Source organism: Triturus cristatus, chromosome 8 (assembly GCF_964204655.1).
Source record: "Triturus cristatus chromosome 8, aTriCri1.1, whole genome shotgun sequence".
Lineage (NCBI taxonomy): Eukaryota > Metazoa > Chordata > Amphibia > Caudata > Salamandridae > Triturus > Triturus cristatus.
This window is the reverse complement of record NC_140591.1, coordinates 1,620,080,295-1,620,105,107: the sequence shown is the minus strand read 5'-3', so window position 1 is coordinate 1,620,105,107 and position 24,813 is coordinate 1,620,080,295. Positions and strand designations below refer to the sequence as shown.

Sequence of the window (24,813 nt, the reverse complement as noted above, 5' to 3'; positions counted from 1 at the left end):
AGGCATGATTAAAACATTTATGAACAAGATAAGCAATATATCAATGAGGTGTGTATGAATAGGATCAGTATCCTCGTCTAAAGTAGTTGAGTAGAGCGTTTTCTGAACTGAGAAATGAATATGAAAGTGAAAAACTCAGGTTTCTCTTGAACACCATATGGCACACTGTTCCTTAAAGCATTTTCAAGAGGGTGCTGTGGCTTAGCTGGTTAAAGTACCTGTCTAGTAAACAGGAGATCCTGAGTTCAAATCTCAGCAGTGCCTTGCTTTCCGCATTCTTAAATAAAAAATTATTTTCATTAAGTCGTCCTGCGATTCAATTAAATTAGAAAAGTCTGATTCATCTTTCGGTTGAACAGATCATCTTAAACCTAATAAAAACTGAAAGTGTTTTCAATATTATAGTAACAATACTGTGATTGCAAAAATCAAAAAGGTATTTCAATGAGCAAGAGGCAGATGAAATATAACCCTAGATTTGAGCAATATTGATGAATATATGTAAAACACTTATTTATGAACTAATCAAAATATGGGATTGAGTTTAAAATGTGTTCTTTTGTAATACAACATAGCTATTCTTGTTTACAGATTAGGAATCCTTGCTTGTTTGACATTAGAATACTTATTAAGACACTTTAACACAGGCACAGAATTTGATCACCAATACTAAATTAATGATCCCTTCTGTATCACTAAAACAGGAGCTGTGGCTAAGTGGTTAAAGCGCCTGTCTCGTAAACAGGAAATCCCGAGTTCAGATCTCAGCAGCACCTTAATATTGGTCCTTACATGTAAAAATAATTTTCATTAAGCAAATGTTTAATACATTTTAAAAAGAAAAGTGTTGTTCTGTGAACATTAGAAAGGGTCATCTTTAATTGAAAAACAAAAAAACGTGGTATTGTGAAGATTTTCAAAGTAATGCTTTGAATGAAAAAGGGAAAAAAGAGTGACAATGAGCAAAATAGAGATAAAAAATCATTCTAGAGTTGAATTCAAGTAATGCATTCTTAAAGAAGGCATGATTAAAACATTTATGAACAAGATAAGCAATATATCAATGAGGTGTGTATGAATAGGATCAGTATCCTCGTCTAAAGTAGTTGAGTAGAGCGTTTTCTGAACTGAGAAATGATTATGAAAGTGAAAAACTCAGGATTCTCTTGAACACCATATGGCAAACTGTTCTTTAAAGCATTTTCAAGAGGGTGCTGTGGCTTAGCTGGTTAAAGCGCCTGTCTAGTAAACAGGAGATCCTGAGTTCAAATCTCAGCAGTGCCTTGCTTTCCTCATTCTTAAATAAAAAATTATTTTCATTAAGTCGTCCTGCGATTCAATTAAATTAGAAAAGTCTGATTCATCTTTCGGTTGAACAGATCATCTTAAACCTAATAAAAACTGAAAGTGTTTTCAATATTATAGTAACAATACTGTGATTGCAAAAATCAAAAAGGTATTTCAATGAGCAAGAGGCAGATGAAATATAACCCTAGATTTGAGCAATATTGATGAATATATGTAAAACACTTATTTATGAACTATTCAAAATATGGGATTGAGTTTAAAATGTGTTATTTTGTAATACAACATAGCTATTCTTGTTTACAGATTAGGAATCCTTGCTTGTTTAACATTAGAATACATATTAAGACACTTTAACACAGGCACAGAATTTGATCACCAATACTAAATTAATGATCCCTTCTGTATCACTAAAATAGGTGCTGTGACTAAGTGGTTAAAGCGCCTGTCTCGTAAACAGGAAATCCTGAGTTCAAATCTCAGCAGCACCTAATTATTGGTCGTTACATGTAAAAATAATTTTCATCACGCAAATATTTAATACATTTTAAAAAGAAAAGTGTTGTTCTGTGAACATTATAATGGGTCATCTTAAATTGAAAAACAAAAAAACGTGGTATTGTGAAGATTTTCAAAGTAATGCTTTGAATGAAAAAGGGAAAAAAGAGTGACAAAGAGCAAAATAGAGATAAAAAATCATTCTAGAGTTGAATTCAAGTAATGCATTCTTAAAGAAGGCATGATTAAAACATTTATGAACAAGATAAGCAATATATCAATGAGGTGTGTATGAATAGGATCAGTATCCTCGTCGAAAGTAGTTGAGTAGAGCGTTTTCTGAACTGAGAAATGATTATGAAAGTGAAAAACTCAGGATTCTCTTGAACACCATATGGCAAACTGTTCCTTAAAGCATTTTCAAGAGGGTGCTGTGGCTTAGCTGGTTAAAGCACCTGTCTAGTAAACAGGAGATCCTGAGTTCAAATCTCAGCAGTGCCTTGCTTTCCTCATTCTTAAATAAAAAACTATTTTCATTAAGTCGTCCTGCGATTCAATTCAATTAGAAAAGTCAGATTTATCTTTCAGTTGAACAGATCATCTTAAACCTAATAAAAACTGAAAGTGTTTTCAATATTATAGTAACAATACTGTGATTGCAAAAATAAAAAAGGTATTTCAATGAGCAAGAGGCAGATGAAATATAACCCTAGATTTGAGCAATATTGTTGAATATATGTAAAACACTTATTTATGAACTATTCAAAATATGGGATTGAGTTTAAAATGTGTTCTTTTGTAATACAACATAGCTATTCTTGTTTACAGATTAGGAATCCTTGCTTGTTTAACATTAGAATACATATTAAGACACTTTAACACAGGCACAGAATTTGATTACCAATACTTAATTAATGATCCCTTCTGTATTACTAAAATAGGTGCTGTGGCTAAGTGGTTAAAGCGCCTGTCTTGTAAACAGGAAATCCTGAGTTCAAATCTCAGCAGCACCTTATTATTGGTCCTTACATGTAAAAATAATTTTCATCACGCAAATGTTTAATACATTTTAAAAAGAAAAGTGTTGTTCTGTGAACATTAGAGTGGGTCATCTTAAATTGAAAAACTAACAAACGTGGTATTGTGAAGATTTTCAAAGTAATGCTTTGAATGAAAAATGGAAAAAAGAGTGACAAAGCGCAAAATAGAGATTAAAAATCATTCTAGAGTTGAAATCAAGTAATGCATTCTTAAAGAAGGCATAATTAAATCATTTATGAACAGGATAAGCAATATATCAATGAGGTGTTTATTAATAGGATCAGTATTCTCGTCTAAAGTACTTGAGTAGAGCGTTTTCTGAACTGAGAAATGATTATGAAAGTGAAAAACTCAGGATTCTCTTGAACACCATATGGCAAACTGTTCCTTAAAGCATTTTCAAGAGGGTGCTGTGGCTTAGCTGGTTAAAGCGCCTGTCTAGTAAGCAGAATATCCTGAGTTCAAATCTCAGCATTGCCTTGCTTTTCCTCATTCTTAAATAAAAAACTATTTTCATTATTTCGTCCTGCGATTCAATTAAATTAGAAAAGTCTGATTTATTTTTCGGTTGAACAGATCATCTTAAACCTAATAAAAACTGAAAGTGTTTTCAATATTATAGTAACAATACTGTGATTGCAAAAATCAAAAAGGTATTTCAATGAGCAAGAGGCAGATGAAATATAACCCTAGATTTGAGCAATATCGATGAATATATGTAAAACACTTATTTATGAACTAATCAAAATATGGGATTGAGTTTAAAATGTGTTCTTTTGTAATACAACATAGCTATTCTTGTTTACAGATTAGGAATCCTTGCTTGTTTAACATTAGAATACTTATTAAGACACTTTAACACAGGCACAGAATTTGATCACCAATACTAAATTAATGATCCCTTCTGTATCACTAAAACAGGAGCTGTGGCTAAGTGGTTAAAGCGCCTGTCTTATAACAGGAAATCCTGAGTTCAAATCTCAGCAGCACCTTATTATTGGTCCTTACATGTAAAAATGATTTTCATCACGCAAATGTTTAATACGTTTTAAAAAGAAAAGTGTTGTTCTGTGAACATTAGAATGGGTCATCTTAAATTGAAAAACAAAAAAAGTGGTATTGTGAAGATTTTCAAAGTAATGCTTTGAATGAAAAAGGGAAAAAGGAGTGACAAAGAGCAAAATAGAGATAAAAAATCATTCTAGAGTTGAATTCAAGTAATGCATTCTTAAAGAAGGCATAATTAAAACATTTATGAACAGGATAAGCACTATATCAATGAGGTGTTTATCAATAGGATCAGTATCCTCGTCTAAACTATTTGAGTAGTGCGTTTTCTGAACTGAGAAATGATTATGAAAGTGAAAAACTCAGGTTTCTCTTGAACACCATATGGCAAACTGTTCCTTAAAGCATTTTCAAAAGGGTGCTGTGGCTTAGCTGGTTAAAGCGCCTGTCTAGTAAACAGGAGATCCTGAGTTCAAATCTCAGCAGTGCCTTGCTTTCCTCATTCTTAAATAAAAAATTATTTTCATTAAGTCGTCCTGCGATTCAATTAAATTAGAAAAGTCTGATTTATCTTTCGGTTGAACAGATCATCTTAAACCTAATAAAAACTGAAAGTGTTTTCAATATTATAGTAACAATACTGTGATTGCAAAAATCAAAAAGGTATTTCAATGAGCAAGAGGCAGATGAAATATAACCCTAGATTTGAGCAATATTGATGAATATATGTAAAACACTTATTTATGAACTATTCAAAATATGGGATTGAGTTTAAAATGTGTTATTTTGTAATACAACATAGCTATTCTTGTTTACAGATTAGGAATCCTTGCTTGTTTAACATTAGAATACTTATTAAGACACTTTAACACAGGCACAGAATTTGATCACCAATACTAAATTAATGATCCCTTCTGTATCACTAAAACAGGAGCTGTGGCTAAGTGGTTAAAGCGCCTGTCTCGTAAACAGGAAATCCTGAGTTCAAATCTCAGCAGCACCTTATTATTGGTCCTTACATGTAAAAATGATTTTCATCACGCAAATGTTTAATACGTTTTAAAAAGAAAAGTGTTGTTCTGTGAACATTAGAATGGGTCATCTTAAATTGAAAAACAAAAAAACGTGGTATTGTGAAGATTTTCAAAGTAATGCTTTGAATGAAAAAGGGAAAAAGGAGTGACAAAGAGCAAAATAGAGATAAAAAATCATTCTAGAGTTGAATTCAAGTAATGCATTCTTAAAGAAGGCATGATTAAAACATTTATGAACAAGATAAGCAATATATCAATGAGGTGTGTATGAATAGGATCAGTATCCTCGTCTAAACTATTTGAGTAGTGCGTTTTCTGAACTGAGAAATGATTATGAAAGTGAAAAACTCAGGTTTCTCTTGAACACCATATGGCAAACTGTTCCTTAAAGCATTTTCAAAAGGGTGCTGTGGCTTAGCTGGTTAAAGCGCCTGTCTAGTAAACAGGAGATCCTGAGTTCAAATCTCAGCAGTGCCTTGCTTTCCTCATTCTTAAATAAAAAATTATTTTCATTAAGTCGTCCTGCGATTCAATTAAATTAGAAAAGTCTGATTTATCTTTCGGTTGAACAGATCATCTTAAACCTAATAAAAACTGAAAGTGTTTTCAATATTATAGTAACAATACTGTGATTGCAAAAATCAAAAAGGTATTTCAATGAGCAAGAGGCAGATGAAATATAACCCTAGATTTGAGCAATATTGATGAATATATGTAAAACACTTATTTATGAACTATTCAAAATATGGGATTGAGTTTAAAATGTGTTATTTTGTAATACAACATAGCTATTCTTGTTTACAGATTAGGAATCCTTGCTTGTTTAACATTAGAATACATATTAAGACACTTTAACACAGGCACAGAATTTGATCACCAATACTAAATTAATGATCCCTTCTGTATCACTAATATAGGTGCTGTGACTAAGTGGTTAAAGCGCCTGTCTCGTAAACAAGAAATCCTGAGTTCAAATCTCAGCAGCCCCTAATTATTGGTCCTTACATGTAAAAATTATTTTCATCACGCAAATGTTTAATACATTTTAAAAAGAAAAGTGTTGTTCTGTGAACATTAGAATGGGTCACCTTAAATTGAAAAACAAAAAAACGTGGTATTGTGAAGATTTTCAAAGTGATGCTTTGAATGAAAAAGGGAAAAAAGAGTGACAAAGAGCAAAATAGAGATAAAAAATCATTCTAGAGTTGAATTCAAGTAATGCATTCTTAAAGAGGGCATAATTAAAACATTTATGAACAGGATAAGCAATATATCAATGAGGTGTTTATGAATAGGATCAGTATCTTCGTCTAAACTATTTGAGTAGTGCGTTTTCTGAACTGAGAAATGATTATGAAAGTGAAAAACTCAGGTTTCTCTTGAACACCATATGGCAAACTGTTCCTTAAAGCATTTTCAAGAGGGTGCTGTGGCTTAGCTGGTTAAAGCGCCTGTCTAGTAAACAGGAGATCCTGAGTTCAAATCTCAGCAGTGCCTTGCTTTCCTCATTCTTAAATAAAAAATTATTTTCATTAAGTCGTCCTGCGATTCAATTAAATTAGAAAAGTCTGATTTATCTTTCGGTTGAACAGATCATCTTAAACCTAATAAAAACTGAAAGTGTTTTCAATATTATAGTAACAATACTGTGATTGCAAAAATCAAAAAGGTATTTCAATGAGCAAGAGGCAGATGAAATATAACCCTAGATTTGAGCAATATTGATGAATATATGTAAAACACTTATTTATGAACTAATCAAAATGAGGGATTGAGTTTAAAATGTGTTCTTTTGTAATACAACATAGCTATTCTTGTTTACAGATTAGGAATCCTTGCTTGTTTAACATTAGAATACTTATTAAGACACTTTAACACAGGCACAGAATTTGATCACCAATACTAAATTAATGATCCCTTCTGTATCACTAAAATAGGTGCTGTGGCTAAGTGGTTAAAGCGCCTGTCTCGTAAACAGGAAATCCTGAGTTCAAATCTCAGCAGCACCTTAATATCGGTCCTTACATGTAAGAATAATTTTCATCACGCAAATGTTTAATACATTTTAAAAAGAAAAGTGTTGTTCTGTGAACATTAGAATGGGTAATCTTTAATTGAAAAACAAAAAAACGTGGTATTGTGAAGATTTTCAAAGTAATGCTTTGAATGAAAAAGGGAAAAAAGAGTGACAAAGAGCAAAATAGAGATAAAAAATCATTCTAGAGTTGAATTCAAGTAATGCATTCTTAAAGAAGGCATGATTAAAACATTTATGAACAAGATAAGCAATATATCAATGAGGTGTGTATGAATAGGATCAGTATCCTCGTCTAAAGTAGTTGAGTAGAGCGTTTTCTGAACTGAGAAATGATTATGAAAGTGAAAAACTCAGGATTCTCTTGAACACCATATGGCAAACTGTTCCTTAAAGCATTTTCAAGAGGGTGCTGTGGCTTAGCTGGTTAAAGCACCTGTCTAGTAAACAGGAGATCCTGAGTTCAAATCTCAGCAGTGCCTTGCTTTCCTCATTCTTAAATAAAAAACTATTTTCATTAAGTCGTCCTGCGATTCAATTCAATTAGAAAAGTCTGATTTATCTTTCAGTTGAACAGATCATCTTAAACCTAATAAAAACTGAAAGTGTTTTCAATATTATAGTAACAATACTGTGATTGCAAAAATAAAAAAGGTATTTCAATGAGCAAGAGGCAGATGAAATATAACCCTAGATTTGAGCAATATTGTTGAATATATGTAAAACACTTATTTATGAACTATTCAAAATATGGGATTGAGTTTAAAATGTGTTCTTTTGTAATACAACATAGCTATTCTTGTTTACAGATTAGGAATCCTTGCTTGTTTAACATTAGAATACATATTAAGACACTTTAACACAGGCACAGAATTTGATCACCAATACTAAATTAATGATCCCTTCTGTATCACTAAAATAGGTGCTGTGACTAAGTGGTTAAAGCGCCTGTCTCGTAAACAGGAAATCCTGAGTTCAAATCTCAGCAGCACCTAATTATTGGTCCTTACATGTAAAAATAATTTTCATCACGCAAATGTTTAATACATTTTAAAAAGAAAAGTGTTGTTCTGTGAACATTATAATGGGTCATCTTAAATTGAAAAACAAAAAAACGTGGTATTGTGAAGATTTTCAAAGTAATGCTTTGAATGAAAAAGGGAAAAAAGAGTGACAAAGAGCAAAATAGAGATAAAAAATCATTCTAGAGTTGAATTCAAGTAATGCATTCTTAAAGAAGGCATGATTAAAACATTTATGAACAAGATAAGCAATATATCAATGAGGTGTGTATGAATAGGATCAGTATCCTCGTCGAAAGTAGTTGAGTAGAGCGTTTTCTGAACTGAGAAATGATTATGAAAGTGAAAAACTCAGGATTCTCTTGAACACCATATGGCAAACTGTTCCTTAAAGCATTTTCAAGAGGGTGCTGTGGCTTAGCTGGTTAAAGCACCTGTCTAGTAAACAGGAGATCCTGAGTTCAAATCTCAGCAGTGCCTTGCTTTCCTCATTCTTAAATAAAAAACTATTTTCATTAAGTCGTCCTGCGATTCAATTCAATTAGAAAAGTCTGATTTATCTTTCAGTTGAACAGATCATCTTAAACCTAATAAAAACTGAAAGTGTTTTCAATATTATAGTAACAATACTGTGATTGCAAAAATAAAAAAGGTATTTCAATGAGCAAGAGGCAGATGAAATATAACCCTAGATTTGAGCAATATTGTTGAATATATGTAAAACACTTATTTATGAACTATTCAAAATATGGGATTGAGTTTAAAATGTGTTCTTTTGTAATACAACATAGCTATTCTTGTTTACAGATTAGGAATCCTTGGTTGTTTAACATTAGAATACATATTAAGACACTTTAACACAGGCACAGAATTTGATTACCAATACTTAATTAATGATCCCTTCTGTATTACTAAAATAGGTGCTGTGGCTAAGTGGTTAAAGCGCCTGTATCTTAAACAGGAAATCCTGAGTTCAAATCTCAGCAGCACCTTATTATTGGTCCTTACATGTAAAAATAATTTTCATCACGCAAATGTTTAATACATTTTAAAAAGAAAAGTGTTGTTCTGTGAACATTAGAGTGGGTCATCTTAAATTGAAAAACTAACAAACGTGGTATTGTGAAGATTTTCAAAGTAATGCTTTGAATGAAAAATGGAAAAAAGAGTGACAAAGCGCAAAATAGAGATTAAAAATCATTCTAGAGTTGAAATCAAGTAATGCATTCTTAAAGAAGGCATAATTAAATCATTTATGAACAGGATAAGCAATATATCAATGAGGTGTTTATCAATAGGATCAGTATTCTCGTCTAAAGTACTTGAGTAGAGCGTTTTCTGAACTGAGAAATGATTATGAAAGTGAAAAACTCAGGATTCTCTTGAACACCATATGGCAAACTGTTCCTTAAAGCATTTTCAAGAGGGTGCTGTGGCTTAGCTGGTTAAAGCGCTTGTCTAGTAAGCAGAAGATCCTGAGTTCAAATCTCAGCATTGCCTTGCTTTCCTCATTCTTAAATAAAAAACTATTTTCATTATTTCGTCCTGCGATTCAATTAAATTAGAAAAGTCTGATTTATTTTTCGGTTGAACAGATCATCTTAAACCTAATAAAAACTGAAAGTGTTTTCAATATTATAGTAACAATACTGTGATTGCAAAAATCAAAAAGGTATTTCAATGAGCAAGAGGCAGATGAAATATAACCCTAGATTTGAGCAATATTGATGAATATATGTAAAACACTTATTTATGAACTAATCAAAATATGGGATTGAGTTTAAAATGTGTTCTTTTGTAATACAACATAGCTATTCTTGTTTACAGATTAGGAATCCTTGCTTGTTTAACATTAGAATACTTATTAAGACACTTTAACACAGGCACAGAATTTGATCACCAATACTAAATTAATGATCCCTTCTGTATCACTAAAACAGGAGCTGTGGCTAAGTGGTTAAAGCGCCTGTCTCGTAAACAGGAAATCCTGAGTTCAAATCTCAGCAGCACCTTATTATTGGTCCTTACATGTAAATATGATTTTCATCACGCAAATGTTTAATACGTTTTAAAAAGAAAAGTGTTGTTCTGTGAACATTAGAATGGGTCATCTTAAATTGAAAAACAAAAAAACGTGGTATTGTGAAGATTTTCAAAGTAATGCTTTGAATGAAAAAGGGAAAAAGGAGTGACAAAGAGCAAAATAGAGATAAAAAATCATTCTAGAGTTGAATTCAAGTAATGCATTCTTAAAGAAGGCATAATTAAAACATTTATGAACAGGATAAGCACTATATCAATGAGGTGTTTATCAATAGGATCAGTATCCTCGTCTAAACTATTTGAGTAGTGCGTTTTCTGAACTGAGAAATGATTATGAAAGTGAAAAACTCAGGTTTCTCTTGAACACCATATGGCAAACTGTTCCTTAAAGCATTTTCAAAAGGGTGCTGTGGCTTAGCTGGTTAAAGCGCCTGTCTAGTAAACAGGAGATCCTGAGTTCAAATCTCAGCAGTGCCTTGCTTTCCTCATTCTTAAATAAAAAATTATTTTCATTAAGTCGTCCTGCGATTCAATTAAATTAGAAAAGTCTGATTTATCTTTCGGTTGAACAGATCATCTTAAACCTAATAAAAACTGAAAGTGTTTTCAATATTATAGTAACAATACTGTGATTGCAAAAATCAAAAAGGTATTTCAATGAGCAAGAGGCAGATGAAATATAACCCTAGATTTGAGCAATATTGATGAATATATGTAAAACACTTATTTATGAACTATTCAAAATATGGGATTGAGTTTAAAATGTGTTATTTTGTAATACAACATAGCTATTCTTGTTTACAGATTAGGAATCCTTGCTTGTTTAACATTAGAATACATATTAAGACACTTTAACACAGGCACAGAATTTGATCACCAATACTAAATTAATGATCCCTTCTGTATCACTAATATAGGTGCTGTGACTAAGTGGTTAAAGCGCCTGTCTCGTAAACAAGAAATCCTGAGTTCAAATCTCAGCAGCACCTAATTATTGGTCCTTACATGTAAAAATAATTTTCATCACGCAAATGTTTAATACATTTTAAAAAGAAAAGTGTTGTTCTGTGAACATTAGAATGGGTCACCTTAAATTGAAAAACAAAAAAACGTGGTATTGTGAAGATTTTCAAAGTGATGCTTTGAATGAAAAAGGGAAAAAAGAGTGACAAAGAGCAAAATAGAGATAAAAAATCATTCTAGAGTTGAATTCAAGTAATGCATTCTTAAAGAGGGCATAATTAAAACATTTATGAACAGGATAAGCAATATATCAATGAGGTGTTTATGAATAGGATCAGTATCCTCGTCTAAACTATTTGAGTAGTGCGTTTTCTGAACTGAGAAATGATTATGAAAGTGAAAAACTCAGGTTTCTCTTGAACACCATATGGCAAACTGTTCCTTAAAGCATTTTCAAGAGGGTGCTGTGGCTTAGCTGGTTAAAGCGCCTGTCTAGTAAACAGGAGATCCTGAGTTCAAATCTCAGCAGTGCCTTGCTTTCCTCATTCTTAAATAAAAAATTATTTTCATTAAGTCGTCCTGCGATTCAATTAAATTAGAAAAGTCTGATTTATCTTTCGGTTGAACAGATCATCTTAAACCTAATAAAAACTGAAAGTGTTTTCAATATTATAGTAACAATACTGTGATTGCAAAAATCAAAAAGGTATTTCAATGAGCAAGAGGCAGATGAAATATAACCCTAGATTTGAGCAATATTGATGAATATATGTAAAACACTTATTTATGAACTAATCAAAATATGGGATTGAGTTTAAAATGTGTTCTTTTGTAATACAACATAGCTATTCTTGTTTACAGATTAGGAATCCTTGCTTGTTTAACATTAGAATACTTATTAAGACACTTTAACACAGGCACAGAATTTGATCACCAATACTAAATTAATGATCCCTTCTGTATCACTAAAATAGGTGCTGTGGCTAAGTGGTTAAAGCGCCTGTCTCGTAAACAGGAAATCCTGAGTTCAAATCTCAGCAGCACCTTAATTTCGGTCCTTACATGTAAGAATAATTTTCATCACGCAAATGTTTAATACATTTTAAAAAGAAAAGTGTTGTTCTGTGAACATTAGAATGGGTAATCTTTAATTGAAAAACAAAAAAACGTGGTATTGTGAAGATTTTCAAAGTAATGCTTTGAATGAAAAAGGGAAAAAAGAGTGACAAAGAGCAAAATAGAGATAAAAAATCATTCTAGAGTTGAATTCAAGTAATGCATTCTTAAAGAAGGCATGATTAAAACATTTATGAACAAGATAAGCAATATATCAATGAGGTGTGTATGAATAGGATCAGTATCCTCGTCTAAAGTAGTTGAGTAGAGCGTTTTCTGAACTGAGAAATGATTATGAAAGTGAAAAACTCAGGATTCTCTTGAACACCATATGGCAAACTGTTCCTTAAAGCATTTTCAAGAGGGTGCTGTGGCTTAGCTGGTTAAAGCACCTGTCTAGTAAACAGGAGATCCTGAGTTCAAATCTCAGCAGTGCCTTGCTTTCCTCATTCTTAAATAAAAAACTATTTTCATTAAGTCGTCCTGCGATTCAATTCAATTAGAACAGTCTGATTTATCTTTCAGTTGAACAGATCATCTTAAACCTAATAAAAACTGAAAGTGTTTTCAATATTATAGTAACAATACTGTGATTGCGAAAATAAAAAAGGTATTTCAATGAGCAAGAGGCAGATGAAATATAACCCTAGATTTGAGCAATATTGTTGAATATATGTAAAACACTTATTTATGAACTATTCAAAATATGGGATTGAGTTTAAAATGTGTTCTTTTGTAATACAACATAGCTATTCTTGTTTACAGATTAGGAATCCTTGCTTGTTTAACATTAGAATACATATTAAGACACTTTAACACAGGCACAGAATTTGATTACCAATACTTAATTAATGATCCCTTCTGTATCACTAAAATAGGTGCTGTGGCTAATTGGTTAAAGCGCCTGTCTCGTAAACAGGAAATCCTGAGTTCAAATCTCAGCAGCACCTTATTATTGGTCCTTACATGTAAAAATAATTTTCATCACGCAAATGTTTAATACATTTTAAAAAGAAAAGTGTTGTTCTGTGAACATTAGAGTGGGTCATCTTAAATTGAAAAACTAACAAACGTGGTATTGTGAAGATTTTCAAAGTAATGCTTTGAATGAAAAATGGAAAAAAGAGTGACAAAGCGCAAAATAGAGATTAAAAATCATTCTAGAGTTGAAATCAAGTAATGCATTCTTAAAGAAGGCATAATTAAATCATTTATGAACAGGATAAGCAATATATCAATGAGGTGTTTATCAATAGGATCAGTATTCTCGTCTAAAGTAGTTGAGTAGAGCGTTTTCTGAACTGAGAAATGATTATGAAAGTGAAAAACTCAGGATTCTCTTGAACACCATATGGCAAACTGTTCCTTAAAGCGTTTTCATGAGGGTGCTGTGGCTTAGCTGGTTAAAGCGCCTGTCTAGTAAGCAGAAGATCCTGAGTTCAAATCTCAGCATTGCCTTGCTTTCCTCATTCTTAAATAAAAAACTATTTTCATTAATTCGTCCTGCGATTCAATTAAATTAGAAAAGTCTGATTTATTTTTCGGTTGAACAGATCATCTTAAACCTAATAAAAACTGAAAGTGTTTTCAATATTATAGTAACAATACTGTGATTGCAAAAATCAAAACGGTATTTCAATGAGCAAGAGGCAGATGAAATATAACCCTAGATTTGAGCAATATTGTTGAATATATGTAAAACACTTATTTATGAACTATTCAAAATATGGGATTGAGTTTAAAATGTGTTATTTTGTAATACAACATAGCTATTCTTGTTTACAGATTAGGAATCCTTGCTTGTTTAACATTAGAATACATATTAAGACACTTTAACACAGGCACAGAATTTGATCACCAATACTAAATTAATGATCCCTTCTGTATCACTAAAATAGGTGCTGTGACTAAGTGGTTAAAGCTCCTGTCTCGTAAACAGGAAATCCTGAGTTCAAATCTCAGCAGCACCTTATTATTGGTCCTTACATGTAAAAATAATTTTCATCACGCAAATGTTTAATACATTTTAAAAAGAAAAGTGTTGTTCTGTGAACATTAGAATGGGTCATCTTAAATTGAAAAACAAAAATACGTGGTATTGTGAAGATTTTCAAAGTGATGCTTTGAATGAAAAAGGGAAAAAAGAGTGACAAAGAGCAAAATAGAGATAAAAAAGCATTCTAGAGTTGAATTCAAGTAATGCATTCTTAAAGAAGGCATAATTAAAACATTTATGAACAGGATAAGCGATATATCAATGAGGTGTTTATGAATAGGATCAGTATCCTCGTCTAAACTATTTGAGTAGTGCGTTTTCTGAACTGAGAAATGATTATGAAAGTGAAAAACTCAGGATTCTCTTGAACACCATATGGCAAACTGTTCCTTAAAGCATTTTCAAGAGGGTGCTGTGGCTTAGCTGGTTAAAGCACCTGTCTAGTAAACAGGAGATCCTGAGTTCAAATCTCAGCAGTGCCTTGCTTTCCTCATTCTTAAATAAAAAACTATTTTCATTAAGTCGTCCTGCGATTCAATTCAATTAGAAAAGTCTGATTTATCTTTCAGTTGAACAGATCATCTTAAACCTAATAAAAACTGAAAGTGTTTTCAATATTATAGTAACAATACTGTGATTGCAAAAATAAAAAAGGTATTTCAATGAGCAAGAGGCAGATGAAATATAACCCTAGATTTGAGCAATATTGTTGAATATATGTAAAACACTTATTTATGAACTATTCAAAATATGGGATTGAGTTTAAAATGTGTTCTTTTGTAATACAACATAGCTATTCTTGTTTACAGATTAGGAATCCTTGCTTGTTTAACATTAGAATACATATTAAGACACTTTAACACAGGCACAGAATTTGATTACCAATACTTAATTAATGATCCCTTCTGTATCACTAAAATAGGTGCTGTGGCTAATTGGTTAAAGCGCCTGTCTCGTAAACAGGAAATCCTGAGTTCAAATCTCAGCAGCACCTTATTATTGGTCCTTACATGTAAAAATAATTTTCATCACGCAAATGTTTAATACATTTTAAAAAGAAAAGTGTTGTTCTGTGAACATTAGAATGGGTCATCTTAAATTGAAAAACAAAAAAACGTGGTATTGTGAAGATTTTCAAAGTAATGCTTTGAATGAAAAAGGGAAAAAAGAGTGACAAAGAGCAAAATAGAGATAAAAAATCATTCTAGAGTTGAATTCAAGTAATGCATTCTTAAAGAAGGCATAATTAAAACATTTATGAACAGGATAAGCACTATATCAATGAGGTGTTTATCAATAGGATCAGTATCCTCGTCTAAACTATTTGAGTAGTGCGTTTTCTGAACTGAGAAATGATTATGAAAGTGAAAAACTCAGGTTTCTCTTGAACACCATATGGCAAACTGTTCCTTAAAGCATTTTCAAAAGGGTGCTGTGGCTTAGCTGGTTAAAGCGCCTGTCTAGTAAACAGGAGATCCTGAGTTCAAATCTCAGCAGTGCCTTGCTTTCCTCATTCTTAAATAAAAAATTATTTTCATTAAGTCGTCCTGCGATTCAATTAAATTAGAAAAGTCTGATTTATCTTTCGGTTGAACAGATCATCTTAAACCTAATAAAAACTGAAAGTGTTTTCAATATTATAGTAACAATACTGTGATTGCAAAAATCAAAAAGGTATTTCAATGAACAAGAGGCAGATGAAATATAACCCTAGATTTGAGCAATATTGATGAATATATGTAAAACACTTATTTATGAACTATTCAAAATATGGGATTGAGTTTAAAATGTGTTATTTTGTAATACAACATAGCTATTCTTGCTTACAGATTAGGAATCCTTGCTTGTTTAACATTAGAATACATATTAAGACACTTTAACACAGGCACAGAATTTGATCACCAATACTAAATTAATGATCCCTTCTGTATCACTAAAATAGGTGCTGTGACTAAGTGGTTAAAGCGCCTGTCTCGTAAACAGGAAATCCTGAGTTCAAATCTCAGCAGCACCTAATTATTGGTCCTTACATGTAAAAATAATTTTCATCACGCAAATGTTTAATACATTTTAAAAAGAAAAGTGTTGTTCTGTGAACATTAGAATGGGTCATCTTAAATTGAAAAACAAAAAAACGTGGTATTGTGAAGATTTTCAAAGTGATGCTTTGAATGAAAAAGGGAAAAAAGAGTGACAAAGAGCAAAATAGAGATAAAAAAGCATTCTAGAGTTGAATTCAAGTAATGCATTCTTAAAGAAGGCATAATTAAAACATTTATGAACAGGATAAGCGATATATCAATGAGGTGTTTATGAATAGGATCAGTATCCTCGTCTAAACTATTTGAGTAGTGCGTTTTCTGAACTGAGAAATGATTATGAAAGTGAAAAACTCAGGATTCTCTTGAACACCATATGGCAAACTGTTCCTTAAAGCATTTTCAAGAGGGTGCTGTGGCTTAGCTGGTTAAAGCACCTGTCTAGTAAACAGGAGATCCTGAGTTCAAATCTCAGCAGTGCCTTGCTTTCCTCATTCTTAAATAAAAAACTATTTTCATTAAGTCGTCCTGCGATTCAATTCAATTAGAAAAGTCTGATTTATCTTTCAGTTGAACAGATCATCTTAAACCTAATAAAAACTGAAAGTGTTTTCAATATTATAGTAACAATACTGTGATTGCAAAAATAAAAAAGGTATTTCAATGAGCAAGAGGCAGATGAAATATAACCCTAGATTTGAGCAATATTGTTGAATATATGTAAAACACTTATTTATGAACTATTCAAAATATGGGATTGAGTTTAAAATGTGTTCTTTTGTAATACAACATAGCTATTCTTGTTTACAGATTAGGAATCCTTGCTTGTTTAACATTAGAATACATATTAAGACACTTTAACACAGGCACAGAATTTGATTACCAATACTTAATTAATGATCCCTTCTGTATCACTAAAATAGGTGCTGTGGCTAATTGGTTAAAGCGCCTGTCTCGTAAACAGGAAATCCTGAGTTCAAATCTCAGCAGCACCTTATTATTGGTCCTTACATGTAAAAATAATTTTCATCACGCAAATGTTTAATACATTTTAAAAAGAAAAGTGTTGTTCTGTGAACATTAGAATGGGTCATCTTAAATTGAAAAACAAAAAAACGTGGTATTGTGAAGATTTTCAAAGTAATGCTTTGAATGAAAAAGGGAAAAAAGAGTGACAAAGAGCAAAATAGAGATAAAAAATCATTCTAGAGTTGAATTCAAGTAATGCATTCTTAAAGAAGGCATAATTAAAACATTTATGAACAGGATAAGCACTATATCAATGAGGTGTTTATCAATAGGATCAGTATCCTCGTCTAAACTATTTGAGTAGTGCGTTTTCTGAACTGAGAAATGATTATGAAAGTGAAAAACTCAGGTTTCTCTTGAACACCATATGGCAAACTGTTCCTTAAAGCATTTTCAAAAGGGTGCTGTGGCTTAGCTGGTTAAAGCGCCTGTCTAGTAAACAGGAGATCCTGAGTTCAAATCTCAGCAGTGCCTTGCTTTCCTCATTCTTAAATAAAAAAATATTTTCATTAAGTCGTCCTGCGATTCAATTAAATTAGAAAAGTCTGATTTATCTTTCGGTTGAACAGATCATCTTAAACCTAATAAAAACTGAAAGTGTTTTCAATATTATAGTAACAATACTGTGATTGCAAAAATCAAAAAGGTATTTCAATGAACAAGAGGCAGATGAAATATAACCCTAGATTTGAGCAATATTGATGAATATATGTAAAACACTTATTTATGAACTATTCAAAATATGGGATTGAGTTTAAAATGTGTTATTTTGTAATACAACATAGCTATTCTTGCTTACAGATTAGGAATCCTTGCTTGTTTAACATTAGAATACATATTAAGACACTTTAACACAGGCACAGAATTTGATCACCAATACTAAATTAATGATCCCTTCTGTATCACTAAAATAGGTGCTGTGACTAAGTGGTTAAAGCGCCTGTCTCGTAAACAGGAAATCCTGAGTTCAAATCTCAGCAGCACCTAATTATTGGTCCTTACATGTAAAAATAATTTTCATCACGCAAATGTTTAATACATTTTAAAAAGAAAAGTGTTGTTCTGTGAACATTATAATGGGTCATCTTAAATTGAAAAACAAAAAAACGTGGTATTGTGAAGATTTTCAAAGTAATGCTTTGAATGAAAAAGGGAAAAAAGAGTGACAAAGAGCAAAATAGAGATAAAAAATCATTCTAGAGTTGAATTCAAGTAATGCATTCTTAAAGAAGGCATGATTAAAACATTTATGAACAAGATAAGCAATATATCAATGAGGTGTGTATGAATAGGATCAGTATCCTCGTCGAAAGTAGTTGAGTAGAGCGTTTTCTGAACTGAGAAATGATTATGAAAGTGAAAAACTCAGGATTCTCTTGAACACCATATGGCAAACTGTTCCTTAAAGCATTTTCAAGAGGGTGCTGTGGCTTAGCTGGTTAAAGCACCTGTCTAGTAAACAGGAGATCCTGAGTTCAAATCTCAGCAGTGCCTTGCTTTCCTCATTCTTAAATAAAAAACTATTTTCATTAAGTCGTCCTGCGATTTAATTCAATTAGAAAAGTCTGATTTATCTTTCAGTTGAACAGATCATCTTAAACCTAATAAAAACTGAAAGTGTTTTCAATATTATAGTAACAATACTGTGATTGCAAAAATAAAAAAGGTATTTCAATGAGCAAGAGGCAGATGAAATATAACCCTAGATTTGAGCAATATTGTTGAATATATGTAAAACACTTATTTATGAACTATTCAAAATATGGGATTGAGTTTAAAATGTGTTCTTTTGTAATACAACATAGCTATTCTTGTTTACAGATTAGGAATCCTTGGTTGTTTAACATTAGAATACATATTAAGACACTTTAACACAGGCACAGAATTTGATTACCAATACTTAATTAATGATCCCTTCTGTATTACTAAAATAGGTGCTGTGGCTAAGTGGTTAAAGCGCCTGTCTCTTAAACAGGAAATCCTGAGTTCAAATCTCAGCAGCACCTTATTATTGGTCCTTACATGTAAAAATAATTTTCATCACGCAAATGTTTAATACATTTTAAAAAGAAAAGTGTTGTTCTGTGAACATTAGAGTGGGTCATCTTAAATTGAAAAACTAACAAACGTGGTATTGTGAAGATTTTCAAAGTAATGCTTTGAATGAAAAATGGAAAAAAGAGTGACAAAGCGCAAAATAGAGATTAAAAATCATTCTAGAGTTGAAATCAAGTAATGCATTCTTAAAGAAGGCATAATTAAATCATTTATGAACAGGATAAGCAATATATCAATGAGGTGTTTATCAATAGGATCAGTATTCTCGTCTAAAGTACTTGAGTAGAGCGTTTTCTGAACTGAGAAATGATTATGAAAGTGAAAAACTCAGGATTCTCTTGAACACCATATGGCAAACTGTTCCTTAAAGCATTTTCAAGAGGGTGCTGTGGCTTAGCTGGTTAAAGCACCTGTCTAGTAAGCAGAAGATCCTGAGTTCAAATCTCAGCATTGCCTTGCTTTCCTCATTCTTAAATAAAAAACTATTTTCATTATTTCGTCCTGCGATTCAATTAAATTAGAAAAGTCTGATTTATTTTTCGGTTGAACAGATCATCTTAAACCTAATAAAAACTGAAAGTGTTTTCAATATTATAGTAACAATACTGTGATTGCAAAAATCAAAAAGGTATTTCAATGAGCAAGAGGCAGATGAAATATAACCCTAGATTTGAGCAATATTGATGAATATATGTAAAACACTTATTTATGAACTAATCAAAATATGGGATTGAGTTTAAAATGTGTTCTTTTGTAATACAACATAGCTATTCTTGTTTACAGATTAGGAATCCTTGCTTGTTTAACATTAGAATACTTATTAAGACACTTTAACACAGGCACAGAATTTGATCACCAATACTAAATTAATGATCCCTTCTGTATCACTAAAACAGGAGCTGTGGCTAAGTGGTTAAAGCGCCTGTCTCGTAAACAGGAAATCCTGAGTTCAAATCTCAGCAGCACCTTATTATTGGTCCTAACATGTAAAAATGATTTTCATCACGCAAATGTTTAATACGTTTTAAAAAGAAAAGTGTTGTTCTGTGAACATTAGAATGGGTCATCTTAAATTGAAAAACAAAAAAACGTGGTATTGTGAAGATTTTCAAAGTAATGCTTTGAATGAAAAAGGGAAAAAGGAGTGACAAAGAGCAAAATAGAGATAAAAAATCATTCTAGAGTTGAATTCAAGTAATGCATTCTTAAAGAAGGCATAATTAAAACATTTATGAACAGGATAAGCACTATATCAATGAGGTGTTTATCAATAGGATCAGTATCCTCGTCTAAACTATTTGAGTAGTGCGTTTTCTGAACTGAGAAATGATTATGAAAGTGAAAAACTCAGGTTTCTCTTGAACACCATATGGCAAACTGTTCCTTAAAGCATTTTCAAAAGGGTGCTGTGGCTTAGCTGGTTAAAGCGCCTGTCTAGTAAACAGGAGATCCTGAGTTCAAATCTCAGCAGTGCCTTGCTTTCCTCATTCTTAAATAAAAAATTATTTTCATTAAGGCGTCCTGCGATTCAATTAAATTAGAAAAGTCTGATTTATCTTTCGGTTGAACAGATCATCTTAAACCTAATAAAAACTGAAAGTGTTTTCAATATTATAGTAACAATACTGTGATTGCAAAAATCAAAAAGGTATTTCAATGAGCAAGAGGCAGATGAAATATAACCCTAGATTTGAGCAATATTGATGAATATATGTAAAACACTTATTTATGAACTATTCAAAATATGGGATTGAGTTTAAAATGTGTTATTTTGTAATACAACATAGCTATTCTTGTTTACAGATTAGGAATCCTTGCTTGTTTAACATTAGAATACATATTAAGACACTTTAACACAGGCACAGAATTTGATCACAAATACTAAATTAATGATCCCTTCTGTATCACTAATATAGGTGCTGTGACTAAGTGGTTAAAGCGCCTGTCTCGTAAACAAGAAATCCTGAGTTCAAATCTCAGCAGCACCTAATTATTGGTCCTTACATGTAAAAATAATTTTCATCACGCAAATGTTTAATACATTTTAAAAAGAAAAGTGTTGTTCTGTGAACATTAGAATGGGTCACCTTAAATTGAAAAACAAAAAAACGTGGTATTGTGAAGATTTTCAAAGTGATGCTTTGAATGAAAAAGGGAAAAAAGAGTGACAAAGAGCAAAATAGAGATAAAAAATCATTCTAGAGTTGAATTCAAGTAATGCATTCTTAAAGAAGGCATAATTAAAACATTTATGAACAGGATAAGCAATATATCAATGAGGTGTTTATCAATAGGATCAGTATCCTCGTCTAAAGTAGTTGAGTAGAGCGTTTTCTGAACTGAGAAATGATTATGAAAGTGAAAAACTCAGGATTCTCTTGAACACCATATGGCAAACTGTTCCTTAAAGCATTTTCAAGAGGGTGCTGTGGCTTAGCTGGTTAAAGCACCTGTCTAGTAAACAGGAGATCCCGAGTTCAAATCTCAGCAGTGCCTTGCTTTCCTCATTCTTAAATAAAAAACTATTTTCATTAAGTCGTCCTGCGATTCAATTCAATTAGAAAAGTCTGATTTATCTTTCAGTTGAACAGATCATCTTAAACCTAATAAAAACTGAAAGTGTTTTCAATATTATAGTAACAATACTGTGATTGCGAAAATAAAAAAGGTATTTCAATGAGCAAGAGGCAGATGAAATATAACCCTAGATTTGAGCAATATTGTTGAATATATGTAAAACACTTATTTATGAACTATTCAAAATATGGGATTGAGTTTAAAATGTGTTCTTTTGTAATACAACATAGCTATTCTTGTTTACAGATTAGGAATCCTTGCTTGTTTAACATTAGAATACATATTAAGACACTTTAACACAGGCACAGAATTTGATTACCAATACTTAATTAATGATCCCTTCTGTATCACTAAAATAGGTGCTGTGGCTAATTGGTTAAAGCGCCTGTCTCGTAAACAGGAAATCCTGAGTTCAAATCTCAGCAGCACCTTATTATTGGTCCTTACATGTAAAAATAATTTTCATCACGCAAATGTTTAATACATTTTAAAAAGAAAAGTGTTGTTCTGTGAACATTAGAGTGGGTCATCTTAAATTGAAAAACTAACAAACGTGGTATTGTGAAGATTTTCAAAGTAATGCTTTGAATGAAAAATGGAAAAAAGAGTGACAAAGCGCAAAATAGAGATTAAAAATCATTCTAGAGTTGAAATCAAGTAATGCATTCTTAAAGAAGGCATAATTAAATCATTTATGAACAGGATAAGCAATATATCAATGAGGTGTTTATCAATAGGATCAGTATTCTCGTCTAAAGTAGTTGAGTAGAGCGTTTTCTGAACTGAGAAATGATTATGAAAGTGAAAAACTCAGGATTCTCTTGAACACCATATGGCAAACTGTTCCTTAAAGCATTTTCATGAGGGTGCTGTGGCTTAGCTGGTTAAAGCGCCTGTCTAGTAAGCAGAAGATCCTGAGTTCAAATCTCAGCATTGCCTTGCTTTCCTCATTCTTAAATAAAAAACTATTTTCATTAATTCGTCCTGCGATTCAATTAAATTAGAAAAGTCTGATTTATTTTTCGGTTGAACAGATCATCTTAAACCTAATAAAAACTGAAAGTGTTTTCAATATTATAGTAACAATACTGTGATTGCAAAAATCAAAACGGTATTTCAATGAGCAAGAGGCAGATGAAATATAACCCTAGATTTGAGCAATATTGTTGAATATATGTAAAACACTTATTTATGAACTATTCAAAATATGGGATTGAGTTTAAAATGTGTTATTTTGTAATACAACATAGCTATTCTTGTTTACAGATTAGGAATCCTTGCTTGTTTAACATTAGAATACATATTAAGACACTTTAACACAGGCACAGAATTTGATCACCAATACTAAATTAATGATCCCTTCTGTATCACTAAAATAGGTGCTGTGACTAAGTGGTTAAAGCTCTTGTCTCGTAAACAGGAAATCCTGAGTTCAAATCTCAGCAGAACCTTATTATTGGTCCTTACATGTAAAAATAATTTTCATCACGCAAATGTTTAATACATTTTAAAAAGAAAAGTGTTGTTCTGTGAACATTAGAATGGGTCATCTTAAATTGAAAAACAAAAATACGTGGTATTGTGAAGATTTTCAAAGTGATGCTTTGAATGAAAAAGGGAAAAAAGAGTGACAAAGAGCAAAATAGAGATAAAAAATCATTCTAGAGTTGAATTCAAGTAATGCATTCTTAAAGAAGGCATAATTAAAACATTTATGAACAGGATAAGCGATATATCAATGAGGTGTTTATGAATAGGATCAGTATCCTCGTCTAAACTATTTGAGTAGTGCGTTTTCTGAACTGAGAAATGATTATGAAAGTGAAAAACTCAGGTTTCTCTTGAACACCATATGGCAAACTGTTCCTTAAAGCATTTTCAAGAGGGTGCTGTGGCTTAGCTGGTTAAAGCGCCTGTCTAGTATCCAGGAGATCCTGAGTTCAAATCTCAGCAGTGCCTTGCTTGCCTCATTCTTAAATAAAAAACTATTTTCATTAATTCGTCCTGCGATTCAATTAAATTAGAAAAGTCTGATTTATCTTTCGGTTGAACAGATCATCTTAAACCTAATAAAAACTGAAAGTGTTTTCAATATTATAGTAACAATACTGTGATTGCAAAATCAAAAATGTATTTCAATGAGCAAGAGGCAGATGAAATATAACCCTAGATTTGAGCAATATTGATGAATATATGTAAAACACTTATTTATGAACTATTCAAAATATGGGATTGAGTTTAAAATGTGTTCTTTTGTAATACAACATAGCTATTCTTGTTTACAGATTAGGAATCCTTGCTTGTTTAACATTAGAATACATATTAAGACACTTTAACACAGGCACAGAATTTGATCACCAATACTAAATTAATGATCCCTTCTGTATCACTAAAATAGGTGCTGTGGCTAAGTGGTTAAAGTGCCTGTCTCGTAAACAGGAAATCCTGAGTTCAAATCTCAGCAGCACCTTATTATTGGTCCTTACATGTAAAAATAATTTTCATCACGCAAATGTTTAATACATTTTAAAAAGTAAAGTGTTGTTCTGTGAACATTAGAATGGGTCATCTTAAATTGAAAAACAAAAAAACGTGGTATTGTGAAGATTTTCAAAGTAATGCTTTGAATGAAAAAGGGAAAAAAGAGTGACAAAGAGCAAAATAGAGATAAAAAATCATTCTAGAGTTGAATTCAAGTAATGCATTCTTAAAGAAGGTATAATTAAAACATTTATGAACAGGATAAGCACTATATCAATGAGGTGTTTATCAATATGATCAGTATCCTCGTCTAAACTATTTGAGTAGTGCGTTTTCTGAAATGAGAAATGATTATGAAAGTGAAAAACTCAGGTTTCTCTTGAACACCATATGGCAAACTGTTCCTTAAAGCATTTTCAAAAGTGTGCTGTGGCTTAGCTGGTTAAAGCGCCTGTTTAGTAAACAGGAGATCCTGAATTCAAATCTCAGCAGCACCTTATTATTGGTCCTTACATGTAAAAATAATTTTCATCACGCAAATGTTTAATACATTTTAAAAAGAAAAGTG

The 24,813-nt window shown here is 31.6% G+C and overlaps 30 non-coding genes across 30 annotated transcripts; all 30 read left to right on the top strand.

Moving 5' to 3' along the window:
- Positions 1-1,210: 1,210 nt before the first annotated feature.
- On the top strand, positions 1,211-1,284 carry TRNAT-AGU (transfer RNA threonine (anticodon AGU)). Its single transcript has one exon. It is a non-coding gene; the product is annotated as a tRNA-Thr (tRNA).
- Positions 1,285-1,723: 439 nt separating this feature from the next.
- Positions 1,724-1,796, top strand: TRNAT-CGU (transfer RNA threonine (anticodon CGU)). The gene has a single exon. It is a non-coding gene; the product is annotated as a tRNA-Thr (tRNA).
- Positions 1,797-2,230: 434 nt separating this feature from the next.
- Positions 2,231-2,304, top strand: TRNAT-AGU (transfer RNA threonine (anticodon AGU)). The gene has a single exon. It is a non-coding gene; the product is annotated as a tRNA-Thr (tRNA).
- Positions 2,305-4,269: 1,965 nt separating this feature from the next.
- Positions 4,270-4,343, top strand: TRNAT-AGU (transfer RNA threonine (anticodon AGU)). The gene has a single exon. It is a non-coding gene; the product is annotated as a tRNA-Thr (tRNA).
- Positions 4,344-4,782: 439 nt separating this feature from the next.
- TRNAT-CGU (transfer RNA threonine (anticodon CGU)) lies at positions 4,783-4,855 on the top strand. Its single transcript has one exon. It is a non-coding gene; the product is annotated as a tRNA-Thr (tRNA).
- A 434-nt stretch (positions 4,856-5,289) lies between these two features.
- TRNAT-AGU (transfer RNA threonine (anticodon AGU)) lies at positions 5,290-5,363 on the top strand. Its single transcript has one exon. It is a non-coding gene; the product is annotated as a tRNA-Thr (tRNA).
- Positions 5,364-6,309: 946 nt separating this feature from the next.
- TRNAT-AGU (transfer RNA threonine (anticodon AGU)) lies at positions 6,310-6,383 on the top strand. Its single transcript has one exon. It is a non-coding gene; the product is annotated as a tRNA-Thr (tRNA).
- Positions 6,384-6,822: 439 nt separating this feature from the next.
- On the top strand, positions 6,823-6,895 carry TRNAT-CGU (transfer RNA threonine (anticodon CGU)). The gene has a single exon. It is a non-coding gene; the product is annotated as a tRNA-Thr (tRNA).
- A 434-nt stretch (positions 6,896-7,329) lies between these two features.
- Positions 7,330-7,403, top strand: TRNAT-AGU (transfer RNA threonine (anticodon AGU)). The gene has a single exon. It is a non-coding gene; the product is annotated as a tRNA-Thr (tRNA).
- A 439-nt stretch (positions 7,404-7,842) lies between these two features.
- Positions 7,843-7,915, top strand: TRNAT-CGU (transfer RNA threonine (anticodon CGU)). The gene has a single exon. It is a non-coding gene; the product is annotated as a tRNA-Thr (tRNA).
- Positions 7,916-8,349: 434 nt separating this feature from the next.
- On the top strand, positions 8,350-8,423 carry TRNAT-AGU (transfer RNA threonine (anticodon AGU)). Its single transcript has one exon. It is a non-coding gene; the product is annotated as a tRNA-Thr (tRNA).
- Positions 8,424-9,882: 1,459 nt separating this feature from the next.
- Positions 9,883-9,955, top strand: TRNAT-CGU (transfer RNA threonine (anticodon CGU)). Its single transcript has one exon. It is a non-coding gene; the product is annotated as a tRNA-Thr (tRNA).
- A 434-nt stretch (positions 9,956-10,389) lies between these two features.
- Positions 10,390-10,463, top strand: TRNAT-AGU (transfer RNA threonine (anticodon AGU)). Its single transcript has one exon. It is a non-coding gene; the product is annotated as a tRNA-Thr (tRNA).
- Positions 10,464-11,409: 946 nt separating this feature from the next.
- Positions 11,410-11,483, top strand: TRNAT-AGU (transfer RNA threonine (anticodon AGU)). The gene has a single exon. It is a non-coding gene; the product is annotated as a tRNA-Thr (tRNA).
- A 439-nt stretch (positions 11,484-11,922) lies between these two features.
- TRNAT-CGU (transfer RNA threonine (anticodon CGU)) lies at positions 11,923-11,995 on the top strand. Its single transcript has one exon. It is a non-coding gene; the product is annotated as a tRNA-Thr (tRNA).
- Positions 11,996-12,429: 434 nt separating this feature from the next.
- TRNAT-AGU (transfer RNA threonine (anticodon AGU)) lies at positions 12,430-12,503 on the top strand. Its single transcript has one exon. It is a non-coding gene; the product is annotated as a tRNA-Thr (tRNA).
- Positions 12,504-12,942: 439 nt separating this feature from the next.
- Positions 12,943-13,015, top strand: TRNAT-CGU (transfer RNA threonine (anticodon CGU)). The gene has a single exon. It is a non-coding gene; the product is annotated as a tRNA-Thr (tRNA).
- A 1,454-nt stretch (positions 13,016-14,469) lies between these two features.
- On the top strand, positions 14,470-14,543 carry TRNAT-AGU (transfer RNA threonine (anticodon AGU)). Its single transcript has one exon. It is a non-coding gene; the product is annotated as a tRNA-Thr (tRNA).
- A 439-nt stretch (positions 14,544-14,982) lies between these two features.
- TRNAT-CGU (transfer RNA threonine (anticodon CGU)) lies at positions 14,983-15,055 on the top strand. Its single transcript has one exon. It is a non-coding gene; the product is annotated as a tRNA-Thr (tRNA).
- A 434-nt stretch (positions 15,056-15,489) lies between these two features.
- TRNAT-AGU (transfer RNA threonine (anticodon AGU)) lies at positions 15,490-15,563 on the top strand. Its single transcript has one exon. It is a non-coding gene; the product is annotated as a tRNA-Thr (tRNA).
- A 439-nt stretch (positions 15,564-16,002) lies between these two features.
- TRNAT-CGU (transfer RNA threonine (anticodon CGU)) lies at positions 16,003-16,075 on the top strand. The gene has a single exon. It is a non-coding gene; the product is annotated as a tRNA-Thr (tRNA).
- A 434-nt stretch (positions 16,076-16,509) lies between these two features.
- Positions 16,510-16,583, top strand: TRNAT-AGU (transfer RNA threonine (anticodon AGU)). Its single transcript has one exon. It is a non-coding gene; the product is annotated as a tRNA-Thr (tRNA).
- Positions 16,584-17,022: 439 nt separating this feature from the next.
- Positions 17,023-17,095, top strand: TRNAT-CGU (transfer RNA threonine (anticodon CGU)). The gene has a single exon. It is a non-coding gene; the product is annotated as a tRNA-Thr (tRNA).
- A 434-nt stretch (positions 17,096-17,529) lies between these two features.
- TRNAT-AGU (transfer RNA threonine (anticodon AGU)) lies at positions 17,530-17,603 on the top strand. Its single transcript has one exon. It is a non-coding gene; the product is annotated as a tRNA-Thr (tRNA).
- Positions 17,604-18,042: 439 nt separating this feature from the next.
- TRNAT-CGU (transfer RNA threonine (anticodon CGU)) lies at positions 18,043-18,115 on the top strand. The gene has a single exon. It is a non-coding gene; the product is annotated as a tRNA-Thr (tRNA).
- Positions 18,116-18,549: 434 nt separating this feature from the next.
- Positions 18,550-18,623, top strand: TRNAT-AGU (transfer RNA threonine (anticodon AGU)). Its single transcript has one exon. It is a non-coding gene; the product is annotated as a tRNA-Thr (tRNA).
- A 1,459-nt stretch (positions 18,624-20,082) lies between these two features.
- Positions 20,083-20,155, top strand: TRNAT-CGU (transfer RNA threonine (anticodon CGU)). The gene has a single exon. It is a non-coding gene; the product is annotated as a tRNA-Thr (tRNA).
- A 434-nt stretch (positions 20,156-20,589) lies between these two features.
- TRNAT-AGU (transfer RNA threonine (anticodon AGU)) lies at positions 20,590-20,663 on the top strand. The gene has a single exon. It is a non-coding gene; the product is annotated as a tRNA-Thr (tRNA).
- A 1,459-nt stretch (positions 20,664-22,122) lies between these two features.
- TRNAT-CGU (transfer RNA threonine (anticodon CGU)) lies at positions 22,123-22,195 on the top strand. The gene has a single exon. It is a non-coding gene; the product is annotated as a tRNA-Thr (tRNA).
- Positions 22,196-24,161: 1,966 nt separating this feature from the next.
- Positions 24,162-24,234, top strand: TRNAT-CGU (transfer RNA threonine (anticodon CGU)). Its single transcript has one exon. It is a non-coding gene; the product is annotated as a tRNA-Thr (tRNA).
- Positions 24,235-24,813: the final 579 nt, after the last annotated feature.